The following is an 11,441-nucleotide window of genomic DNA, read 5'->3' as shown; positions in this document are numbered from 1 at the left end:
CCGACTCTCCCTGCTCCCAGTGGAGGGGGGAGACTCACTGCGGACTCTGCTCCCAGTGGAGGGGGGAGACTCACTGCCGACTCTCCCTGCTCCCAGTGGAGGGGGGAGACTCACTGCGGACTCTCCCTGCTCCCAGTGGAGGGGGGAGACTCACTGCGGACTCTCCCTGCTCCCAGTGGAGGGGGGAGACTCACTGCCGACTCTCCCTGCTCCCAGTGGAGGGGGGAGACTCACTGCGGACTCTGCTCCCAGTGGAGGGGGGAGACTCACTGCGGACTCTCCCTGCTCCCAGTGGAGGGGGGAGACTCACTGCGGACTCTGCTCCCAGTGGAGGGGGGAGACTCACTGCGGACTCTGCTCCCAGTGGAGGAGGGAGACTCACTGCGGACTCTGCTCCCAGTGGAGGGGGGAGACTCACTGCGGACTCTCTCTGCCCCCAGTGGAGGGGGGAGACTCACTGCCGACTCTCCCTGCTCCCAGTGAAGCTCCACAATTAAACAGAGGTAAAAATGTAGTGGAAAAGAATTGAAATTTGTGACCAATCAGATCCTGTGCTGCTTGTCTCATAAACAGAATGAATCATTGTCTGTCTGTGGTTTGTTTTCAGTGACTTTCTCACATCCTGTTGGAAAACTGCATTTATTCGAGGAGACTCCCCTACGTGAGCAGAGGACGAGGGTAATCCCGAGGAGAACAGAGGTGTCTGTGAGTGTCTGACTTATTTCTGTGGATCTTTTGGAGTTGAGGAATATTTCTCATGATCCTGGTGATTTATTTGCTTTAACTGAACTGCGCAGGAAATTCCAGTGTAGCAGAATGCAGCAAGAGAGAGTCTGAGAGTGCAATTAGTTTCTGCGTTCCTTGAGCAGGATTCTGGCTTGTCTCATTCACTTTTCTTTAAGAGGATATTTGATTTTTTGAGAAGTTCAAAATGTTGTTTTAAAAATGAAGTTTGGTTGGAGCCTCAGAGATATCTGCATGTGGTTCACACGAGGAAATTCAGATCCAAATCTCCACTTCACCTTCGTAACATGTTACAGAACCAGAATTATTTTTGATATATATCAATGACTTGGACTTGGGTGTACAGGACACAATTACAACATTTCCAGATGACACAAAACTTGAAAGGGTAGTAAACAGTGAGGAGGATAGTGATAGACTTCAAGAGGATATAGACAGGCTGGAGGAATGGGCAGACACATGGCAGATGAAATTTAATGCAGAGTGTGAGGTGATAAATTTTGGCAGGAAGAATGAGGAGAGGCAATATAAACTAAATGGTACAATTCTAAAAGGGGGTACAGGAACAGAGAGATCTGGGGTTATATGTGCACAAACCGTTGAAGGTGGCAGGGCAGGTTGAGAAAGCGGTTATAAAAGCATACGGGGTCCTGGGCTTTATAAATAGAGGCATAGAGTACAGAAGTATGAAAGTCATGATGAACCTTTATAAAACACTGGTTCGGCCACAACTGGAGTATTGTGTCCAATTCTGGGCACCGCACTTTAGGAAGGATGGGAAGGCCTTAGAGAGGGTGCAGAGGAGATTTACTAGAATGGTTCCAGGGATGAGGGACTTTAGTTACGTGGAGAGACTGGAGAAGCTGGGATTGTTCTCCTTAGAGCAGAGAAGGTTGAGAGGAGATTTGATAGAGGTGTTCAAAATCATGAAGAGTTTAGATAAAGTAAATAAAGAGAAACTGTTCCCATTGGTGGAAGGGCCAAGAATCAGAGGACATGGATTTAAGGTGATTGGCAAAAGAACCAAAGGTGACATGAGGAAAAACTTTTTAAAGCAGTGAGTAGTTATGATCTGGAATGTGCTGCCTGAAAGGGCGGTGGAAGCAGATTTAATTGTGGCTTTCAAAAAGGAATCAGATAAATACTTGAAGGGTAAAAATTTGCAGGGCTACGGGGAAAGAGCGGGGGGGTGGGACTAACTGGATTGGTCTTACAAAGAGCTGGCACTGGCTCGATGGGCCGAATGGCCTCCTTCTGTGCTGTAACCATTCTATGATAATTTGATAATTTGTTTATAAATAAACAGTTAAAATATAGGTGAACATTTGCTATAAGTTCGATGTCTGAATTGATGAAAAATGTATCTGATTATTTTAGCCACTTTATACCTGCCTGGTCTCATAGAGCGAGCACAGACATGGTGCTGACTGTTCCATCCATTTAAAGGGAAAATCAAAACTTTTTTGTATGGCTAATTTAAAGAAAAAAAACACAATTAGGAAACACAAATGGCCGTAAACATCAGAGCACCTGAGGATGCATGTGTGAGTTGCCAATTTCATGGATAAGTTGCCAATTTGGTGGGTAAATTGCCAATGTGGTGGGTAAATTGTTAATTTGGTGAGTAAATTGCCAGTTTAGTGGGTAAATTGTTAATTTGGTGGGTAAGTTGTTAATTTGGTGAGTAAATTGCCAGTTTAGTGGGTAAATTGTTAATGTGGTGGGTAAGTTGCCAATTTGGTGGCTGCTTCAGTCGGTATCAGGCATGCCAGTGTCACTGTGGGCACAGACCTCTGCTGTGTTTTGTTTCATTATATTTTCTCTAGTTCTTACTTTGAGCTTTGGGAACATTCCACATGAGGCTTCCTGCAGACTGCCCTGCTTGGATTGGCGAATCAGGACATTGGTAAACTGAGACAGCGAGTTAGATTCTGTACCTCCAGGGGCAGTCTTGCTTGTTTTTAAAATTGAAGTATTAAAAAATGGGACTTTGCCGAATAAAATTTATCCAAACTGAAAGGCTCCGTGAGTAACTCTGAAATGTGTCAGATTTAAGATGAATGGTATGCTGTATCCTAAAGTTCTCAGTTAGATAAGGTTACCCACCGACCACAGATAACAGCACACAACAATTTCTGAACAATGTGAGTGTCCCAGGTTCTCACACTCGGTCCCTGTGCTGTGTGCCTGAATTACCATAGCAATTCTGACATGTAAACCTGCAAAGTTTTACAGTTATCCCTCAAATAATGAAGCAGTCCGAGCCCGCATGCAGCAAAACCTGGACAACATCAAGGCTTGGGCTCATAAGTGGCAAGTAACATTCGCGCCAGATAAGTACCAGGCAATGACCATCTCCAACAAGAGAGAGTCTAACCATCTCCCCTTGACATTCAACGGCATTACCATTGCCAAATCCCCCACCATCAACATCCTGGGGGTCACCATTGACCAGAAACTTAACTGGACCAGCCATATAAATACTGCGGCTACAAGAGCAGGTCAGAGGCTGGGTATTCTGCGGCGAGTGACTCACCTCCTGACTCCCCAAAGCCTTTCCACCATCTCCAAGGCACAAGTCAGGAGTGTGATGGAATACTCTCCACTTGCTTGGATGAGTGCAGCTCCAACAACACTCAAGAAGCTCGACACCATCCAAGATAAAGCAGCCCGCTTGATTGGCACCCCATCCACCACCCTAAACATTCACTCCCTTCACCACCGGTGCGCTGTGGCTGCAGTGTGCACCATCCACAGGATGCACTGCAGCAACTCGCCAAGGCTTCTTCGACAGCACCTCCAAAACCTGTGACCTCTACCACCTAGAAGGACAAGAGCAGCAGGCACATGGAACAACACCACCTGCACGTTCCCCTCCAAGTCACACACCATCCCGACTTGGAAATATATCGCCGTTCCTTCATCGTCGCTGGGTCAAAATCCTGGAACTCCCTTCCTAACAGCACTGTGGGAGAACCTTCACCACACGGACTTCAGCGGTTCAAGAAGGCGGCTCACCACCACCTTCTCGAGGGCAATTAGGGATGGACAATAAATGCCGGCCTCGCCAGCGACGCCCACATCCCGTGAATGAATACAAAAAAAAAATGTGGAGCTCACGAGTGCTATAGATTTACAGTTTGAAATAAATTCCTTGCGAACATGGGCAGCCGTTACCACTTTGTGGCTCTGTGTTCGAAGATTGAGGGTTTCAATTAACACTCTAGGACCTGAGCACAAGATCTAGGCTGAACTTGGGAATGCCTCCTCTGGCTCTTTTGCCAATTATTTTAAATCTGTGACCTCTGGTTACTGACCCACTATCAGAGGAAACAGTTTCTCCTTATTTACTCTATCAAAATCCCTCATTATTTTCAATACCTCTATTAAACCTCCCCTTAACCTTCTCTGCTCTGAGGAAAACAACCCCAGTCCCTCATCTCTGGTATCATCCTGGTGAACCTCCTCTGCACCCTCTCCAAGGCCTTGACATCCTTCCTAAAGTGCAGGGCCCAGAATTGGACACAATACTCCAGGTTTCCATTTCATGATTGAATGGGGCGATGGGCAGCAACAGGGCCCAGTCACTCCGGGAATCCCATCCATGGGAGACTGTTGTATAAAATTACTGGGGTAGACCCTCCCTCACTCCCACAAACGAATAACAGCCGGTCACACTGACCCAGGTTTTGTAACAGCTCCTCAGGTTAATGAATTTTTAAGCAATAAATTATCCAAAGGGCACACTTCATGTGTCGCTGAGTTCTTGACCTTCTAAAATTTCAAACAAGAGGCCCTAGATGCAGTAGGTGACCTCATATATCCCAAGATTCTCTCACCGGGATCTTGCTTCTCTGAGGTATCTTGTTAACATTCTGCCCTGGCGCAGTCAGGTTCCAGATTCCATCTAGGGAGGAGTCAAGTTTCATTCTTTCCTTTCTCTCCTTAAGGTACAGTTATATTCGTGTAATCTGTGGGAACTGGCATGTCTACAGCAAAGCGAGGAAGTTATGCTTAACCTTTATAAATCACTGGTTAGGGCCCAGCTGGAGTATTCGCTCCAATTCTGGGCACCGCACTTTAGGAAGGATGTCAAGGCCTTGGAGAGGGTGCAGAGCAGATTTACTAGAATCATACAGTCATAGAAATTTACGGCACAGAAGGAGGCCATTCGGCCCATTGTGTCTATGCCGGCCGAAAAAGAGCTATCCAGCCTAATCCCACTTTCCAGCACTTGGTTCGTAGCCCTGTGGGTTACAGCACTTCAGGTGCACATCCAGGTACTTTTTAAATCTGATGAGGGTTTCTGCCTCACATTTAAAAATGTGCTTTCTTCACTAGTTTCATTCAGAAATCACGTTGACCAGAGTGATGACTACAGACCGGTGAGCCTGACATCTGTAGTGAGTAAGTTGTTAGAGGGTATTCTGAGGGACAGGATCTACAGGCATTTGGAGAGGCAGGGACTGATTAGGAACAGTCAGCATGGTTTTGTGAGAGGAAAATCATGTCTCACGAATTTGATTGAGTTTTTTGAAGGGATAACCAAGAAGATAGATGAGGGCTGTGCAGTAGACGTGGTCTACATGGACTTCAGCAAAGCCTTTGACAAGGTACCGCATGGTAGGTTGTTACATAAGGTTAAATCTCACGGGATCCAAGGTGAGGTAGCCAATTGGATACAAAATTGGATTGACGACAGAAGACAGAGGGTGGTTGTAGAGGGTTGTTTTTCAAACTGGAGACCTGTGACCAGCGGTGTGCCTCAGGGATCGGTGCTGGGTCCGCTGTTATTTGTTATTTATATTAATGATTTGGATGAGAATTTAGGAGGCATGGTTAGTAAGTTTGCAGATGACACCATGATTGGTGGCATTGTGGACAGTGAAGAAGGTTATCTAGGATTGCAACGGGATCTTGATAAATTGGGCCAGTGGGCCGATGAATGGCAGATGGAGTTTAATTTAGATAAATGTGAGGTGATGCATTTTGGTAGATTGAATCGGGCCAGGACCTACTCTGTTAATGGTAGGGCATTGGGGAGAGTTATAGAACAAAGAGATCTAGGAGTACAGGTTCATAGCTCCTTGAAAGTGGAGTCACAGGTGGATAGGGTGGTGAAGAAGGCATTCAGCATGCTTGGTTTCATTGGTCAGAACATTGAATACAGGAGTTGGGATGTCTTGTTGAAGTTGTACAAGACATTAGTAAGGCCACACTTGGAATACTGTGTACAGTTCTGGTCACTCTATTATAGAAAGGATATTATTAAACTGGAAAGAGTGCAGAAAAGATTTACTAGGATGCTACCAGGACTTGATGGTTTGACTTATAGGAAGAGGTTGGATAGACTGAGACTTTTTTCCCTGGAGAGTAGGAGGTTTAGGGGTGATCTTATAGAAGTCTATAAAATAATGAGGGGCATAGATAAGGTAGATAGTCAAAATCTTTTCCCAAAGGTAGGGGAGTCTATAACGAGGGGGCATAGATTTAAGGTGAGAGGGGAGAGATACAAAAGGGTCCAGAGGGGCAATTCTTTCACTCAAAGGGTGGTGAGTGTCTGGAACGAGCTGCCAGAGGCAGTAGTGGAGGCAGGTACAATTTTGTCTTTTAAAAAGCATTTGGACAGTTACATGGGTAAGATGGGTATAGAGGGATATGGGCCAAGTGCAGGCAATTGGGACTAGCTTAGTGGTCTAAACTGGGCGACATGGACATGTTGGGCCGAAGGGCCTGTTTCCATGTTGTAAACTTCTATGATGAATGGTTTTTGTTTTAATCAGTAACACTTAAGGTTTATATATTTTTAAACTTGCATAAACTGTATAGTCTTTTACTTTCGGGGACTCTATCTAGCATTCGTAATTTTTATCCAGAAATGCTAACCATTAGACTGTCCTTGTGATACTGTTGATCACAGAGGATCGTCTCACAGAGGGTGGTCTTACAGAAGGTGGTCTCACAGAGGATGGTCTCACAGAGGGTGGTCTCACAGAAGGTGGTCTCACAGAGGGTAGTCTCACAGAGGGTAGTCTCACAGACGGTGGTCTCACAGAGGGTGGTCTCACAGAGGGTAGTCTCACAGAGGGTAGTCTCACAGATGGTGGTCTCACAGAGGGTAGTCTCACAGAGGGTAGTCTCACAGATAGTGGTCCCACAGAAGGTGGTCTCACAGAGGGTGGTCTCACAGAGGGTAGTCTCACAGAGGGTAGTCTCACAGATGGTGGTCTCACAGAGGGTAGTCTCACAGACGGTGGTCTCACAGATAGTGGTCCCACAGAAGGTGGTCTCACAGAAGGTGGTCTCACAGAGGGTAGTCTCACAGAGGGTGGTCTCACAGAGACTAGTCTCACAGACGGTGGTCTCACAGAGGGCAGTCTCACAGACGGTGGTCTCACAGAGGGTGGTCTTACTCCTCACATTTAGAATGGTACCAGGGATGAGGGACTTCAGTTACATGGAGAGACTGGAGAAGCTGGGATTGTTCTCCTTATAGCAGAGAAGGTTAAGGGGAGATTTAATCGAGGTGTTCAAAATCATGAAGGGTATTTGATGGAATAAATAGGGAGAAACTGTTTCCAGTGGCAGAAGGGTCGGTAACCAGAGGACACAGATTTAAGGTAACTGGAAAAAGAAACAGAGAGAAGATGAGGAGAATTGTTTTACACAGCGAATTGTGATGATCTGGAATGTGCTGCCTGAAAGGGCGGTGGAAGCAGATTCAATAATAAATTTCTAAAGGGAATTGAATAAATATTTGAAAAGGAGAAATTTGCAGGGCTATGGGGAAAGAGCAGGAGAGTGGGACTAATTGGATCGCTCTTCCAAAGAGCCGGCACAGGCACGATGGGCTGAATGGCCTCCTTCTGTGCTGTAAGATTCTATGATTCTGTTTGAAGGAATATCTGGTTTGGTTTGAATAAATGTGCTGATTGGATCTGGATGGTAACCAGAGGCTCCTGTTACTGGTGAGAACCATTCTCAGGAGTCACAGTGGAACTGACCAAAGATGTTGTTTTACCAGATTACAGAGAGCCCAGATAAACCAAGAATACATTTATATTAGTCTCAAACATTTACACAAATGGCCCAGCGCACAATGAGTCCTGATGGAGACCAGTGCAACATGATCCAGTGAAACACAGATGATAAGAATTATTAGGAGAGCAGAGAAAGGAGGAGGAGCTCGGCTTGTCCTGAACTCCTCCAGTGCCAGCATGGCCATCGTTTTACCACCAGCCCTCTGGTTGTTTGTGACTCTCCGGCCTCTGTCCTTTGGCGCATCTCTCCCCACTCCCTAACTATCTTCCTAGGGGGAGGGAGGGGTGGTGGGGAGGAAGATTTGAGATTTCTTTGAGGTCAAGGATCACCCTCTATGAGACCACCTCCTGTAAGACCATCATCTGTGAGACCACCCTCTGTGAGACTACCTTATGTGAGACCCCCTGTAAGACCATCGTCTGTGAGACCATCCTCTGTAAGATCATCTTCTGTAAGACCATTGCCTATAAGACCACCTTCTAAGAGACTACTGTCTGTAAGACCATTCTCTGTAAGACCACCCTCTGTGAGACCACCCTCTGTGTTTGCAGGAATTGGGGGTTGGGGGAGAGAGCAGCATTTGGAAGGATTGTGTATAATTTGACATTGCTGACCACGCTCCTGAGAGATAGATCCCCTCTCCCCAAATTACAACATTTCTCCCAGATTTCAGTTGTATTGTGATTTTTGGCTGCCTTTCAGAATGAGCTGCAGCATTTCCTCGTCCCACAGTTCGAGCTCATATTCCTGGGTCTGGTTTTAATGTCACTCCCCACCGAGTAATAACAAGCTGAGAAAGAAAAAAATCATTCTCAGCAAGGAGTTGGGGGAACTGAGTGGGACTGTCCAAACATCTCACTCAGCAAACGTTGCCAATACTGCACAGATTGGGCAGCCTGGAGAGCCCTTGCTATGACTTGCAGTTTTTAATATGTCTGTAACATGTGCTCATTGGTTCACTGGCTCGGCAGCAGGAAGTCCAACATTAAATTGGAAAAAGCTGTGACTGCTGGGTAAGAGACTTGAGGAAAATCCATGTGGTTTTGTTCTGAGTCCTCCATACAGCTCGTGCAACTCATTTACTTTAGGACGAGAGTAATCTACGATATATTAAAAACTTTGGCATACAAGTCCGTCTTGGGCAATAGTACAAAACAAGCGATAGTGTGAAACGGGCAATAGTGCGAAACGGGCAATAGTGCGAAACGGGCAATAGTACAAAACAAGCAACAGTGCGAAACGGGCAATAGTGAATCAAGTCAACGGAAAGGGAAATCTGGCGGTGTGCGAAACGGGTTTCTGATTCGCTATCACCCATTTTGCATTATTGCCCGTTTTGTGCTATTGCCTGTTTTGAGCTATCCCCCTTATGTCTGCATGGACCCCTGTCAATTATTCCCATTATTAATTCCCATGTCCAGATTTATAATGGGAACTGCCTATGTAAACTTGTCACACTGTAATTACACCTTCCTACCAGTGGGGTGCTGCAGTGCCACCACTGGCCGGATAGTGTAATTACAGGGTGACAAGTTTACATAGGCAGTTCCCATTATAAAAATGGACATAGGAATTAATAATGGAAATAGAAAAATAAGAGGCAGGATGTATGACTTTAAAATAGGGACTGATTTACATCACTGACCCATTAACCCCTCACCCTCCAACCCCGCTTCATCTAAAGATTACATGTGACCTTGGCTCTCTGTGGGCATCGCCACGGGAGATGAACTAGTCGCAATATAATATTTTCCGATGGTCCCTTTCCGAACAGGAGACCGGAGTGAGGGAAATAAACAGTAATTAAAAAGAGGGCCTGGGACTGGAACCATTAAACAGACGCACTGAGGGACTGGTGGGTTTTAATTTGGACAAATACAGATTGGAACAGGAAACGTGTACACGATGAAAGGGTTTAGGAGAGGATTTATCTGTGATTACTGATCTTTCTCTGAAGATTTCTAGTTAATGTCAAGCTATTATGAAGAAAGCTAAACAAACATCTAAAGGGTATGAGTTAAAATATACAGGTCCCAGGTGAGGCCATAGTTGGAATACTGTGCAATCTTCGAAACTGGTCTTCAAAAGGACCTCGATGTGTTAGAATCGTAGAAAGTTATGGCACAGAAGGAGGCCATTCGGCCCATCGTGTCCACGCCAGCTGAAAAAGAGTTATCCAGCTTAATCCCACTTTCCAGCACTTGGTCCGTAGCCCTGTAGGTTGCAGCACATCAAGTGCACATCCAGGTGCATTTTAAATCAGTTGAGGGTTTCTGCCTCTCCCACCCTCTCAGGCAGTGAGTTCCAGACCCCCACCACCCTCTGGGTGAAAAAAATTCTCCTCTGCTCCCCTCTAATCCTTCTACCAATTACTTTAAATCTATGCCCTCTGCTATGGGAAATAGCTCCTCCCTATCCACTCTATCTAATCCCGTCATAATTTTATATACTTCAATTAAATCTCCCCTCAGCCTCCTTTGTTCCTAAGAAACAACCCCAGCCTATCCAATCTTTCCTCATAGCTAAAATTCGCCAGCCCTGGCAACATCCTCATAAATCTCCTCTGCACCCTCTCTAGTGCAATCACATCTTTCCTGTAATGTGGTGACCAGAACTGTACACAGTACTCAAACTGTGGCCTAACTAGTGTTGTATACAGTTCCAGCATAACCTCCCTGCTCCTATAGTCTATGCCTCGGCTAATAAAGGAAAGTATCCCGTATGCCTTCTTAACCACCTTATCTACCTGTCCCGCCACCTTCAGGGATCTGTGGACATGCACTCCAAGGTCCCTCACTTCCTCTACACCTCTCAGTATCCTCCCATTTATAGAATAATAGAATCATAGAAAGGTTACAGCTCGAAAGGAGGCCATTCAGCCCATCGAGTTCGAGCCTGCTCTATGGAAGAGCAATCCAGCTAGCCCTGCAAATTTTTTTCTTTCAAGTACTTATCCAGTTCCCTTTTGAAGGCCATGATTGAATCTGCCTCCACCACCCCCTCGGGCAATGCATTCCAGATCCTAACCACTTGCTGTGTAAAAAAGTTTTTCCTCATGTCACCTTTGGTTCTTTTGCCAATCACCTTAAATCTGTGTCCTCTGGTCCTTGACCCTTCCACCAATGGGAACAGTTTCTCTCCATCTACTCTGTCTACCCTCATCTACCCTCTCTGTTACCTCATCAAAAAACTGTACCAGGTTAGTTAAACACAATTTGCCTTTAACAAATCAGTGCTGGCTTTCCCTAATCAATCCACACTCATCCAAGTGACTGTTAATTCTGTCCCGGATTATCGTTTCTAAAAGTTTCCCCACCACTGAGTTTAAACTGACTGGCCTGTAGTTGCTGGGTTTATCCTTACACCCTTTTTGAACAAGGGTGTAACATTTGTAATTCTCCAGTCCTCTGGCACCACCCCCGTATCTACGGATGTTTGGAAGATTATGGCCAGTATCTCCGCAATTTCCACCCTTACTTCCCTCAGCAACCTAGGATGCATCCATCCGGACTGGGTGACTTATCTACTTTAAGTACAGCTAGCCTTTCTAGTACCTCTTCATCATCAATTTTTAGCCCATCCAGTATCTCAACCACATCTTCCTTTACTGAGACTCTGACAGCATCTTCTTCCTTGGTAAAGACAGATGCAAAGTA

General features: G+C 45.7%; 1 protein-coding gene across 1 annotated transcript in view; it reads left to right on the top strand.

Annotated features, from left to right (window-relative positions):
- The first annotated feature begins 601 nt into the window (after positions 1-601).
- The window catches only part of fhl1a (four and a half LIM domains 1a), a 93,033-nt gene continuing 82,193 nt past the window's right edge, over positions 602-11,441 (top strand). Inside the window, exon 1 of the mRNA XM_067997340.1 lies at positions 602-705. The gene's annotated coding sequence lies outside the window, so the exon portion shown is untranslated. The remainder of the gene's footprint in view (positions 706-11,441) is intronic.

This window comes from Heptranchias perlo, chromosome 15 (assembly GCF_035084215.1).
Source record: "Heptranchias perlo isolate sHepPer1 chromosome 15, sHepPer1.hap1, whole genome shotgun sequence".
Taxonomy (NCBI): Eukaryota; Metazoa; Chordata; class Chondrichthyes; order Hexanchiformes; family Hexanchidae; genus Heptranchias; species Heptranchias perlo.
The sequence above is the reverse complement of the archived record's forward strand: the minus strand, read 5'-3'. Positions and strand labels throughout refer to the sequence as shown.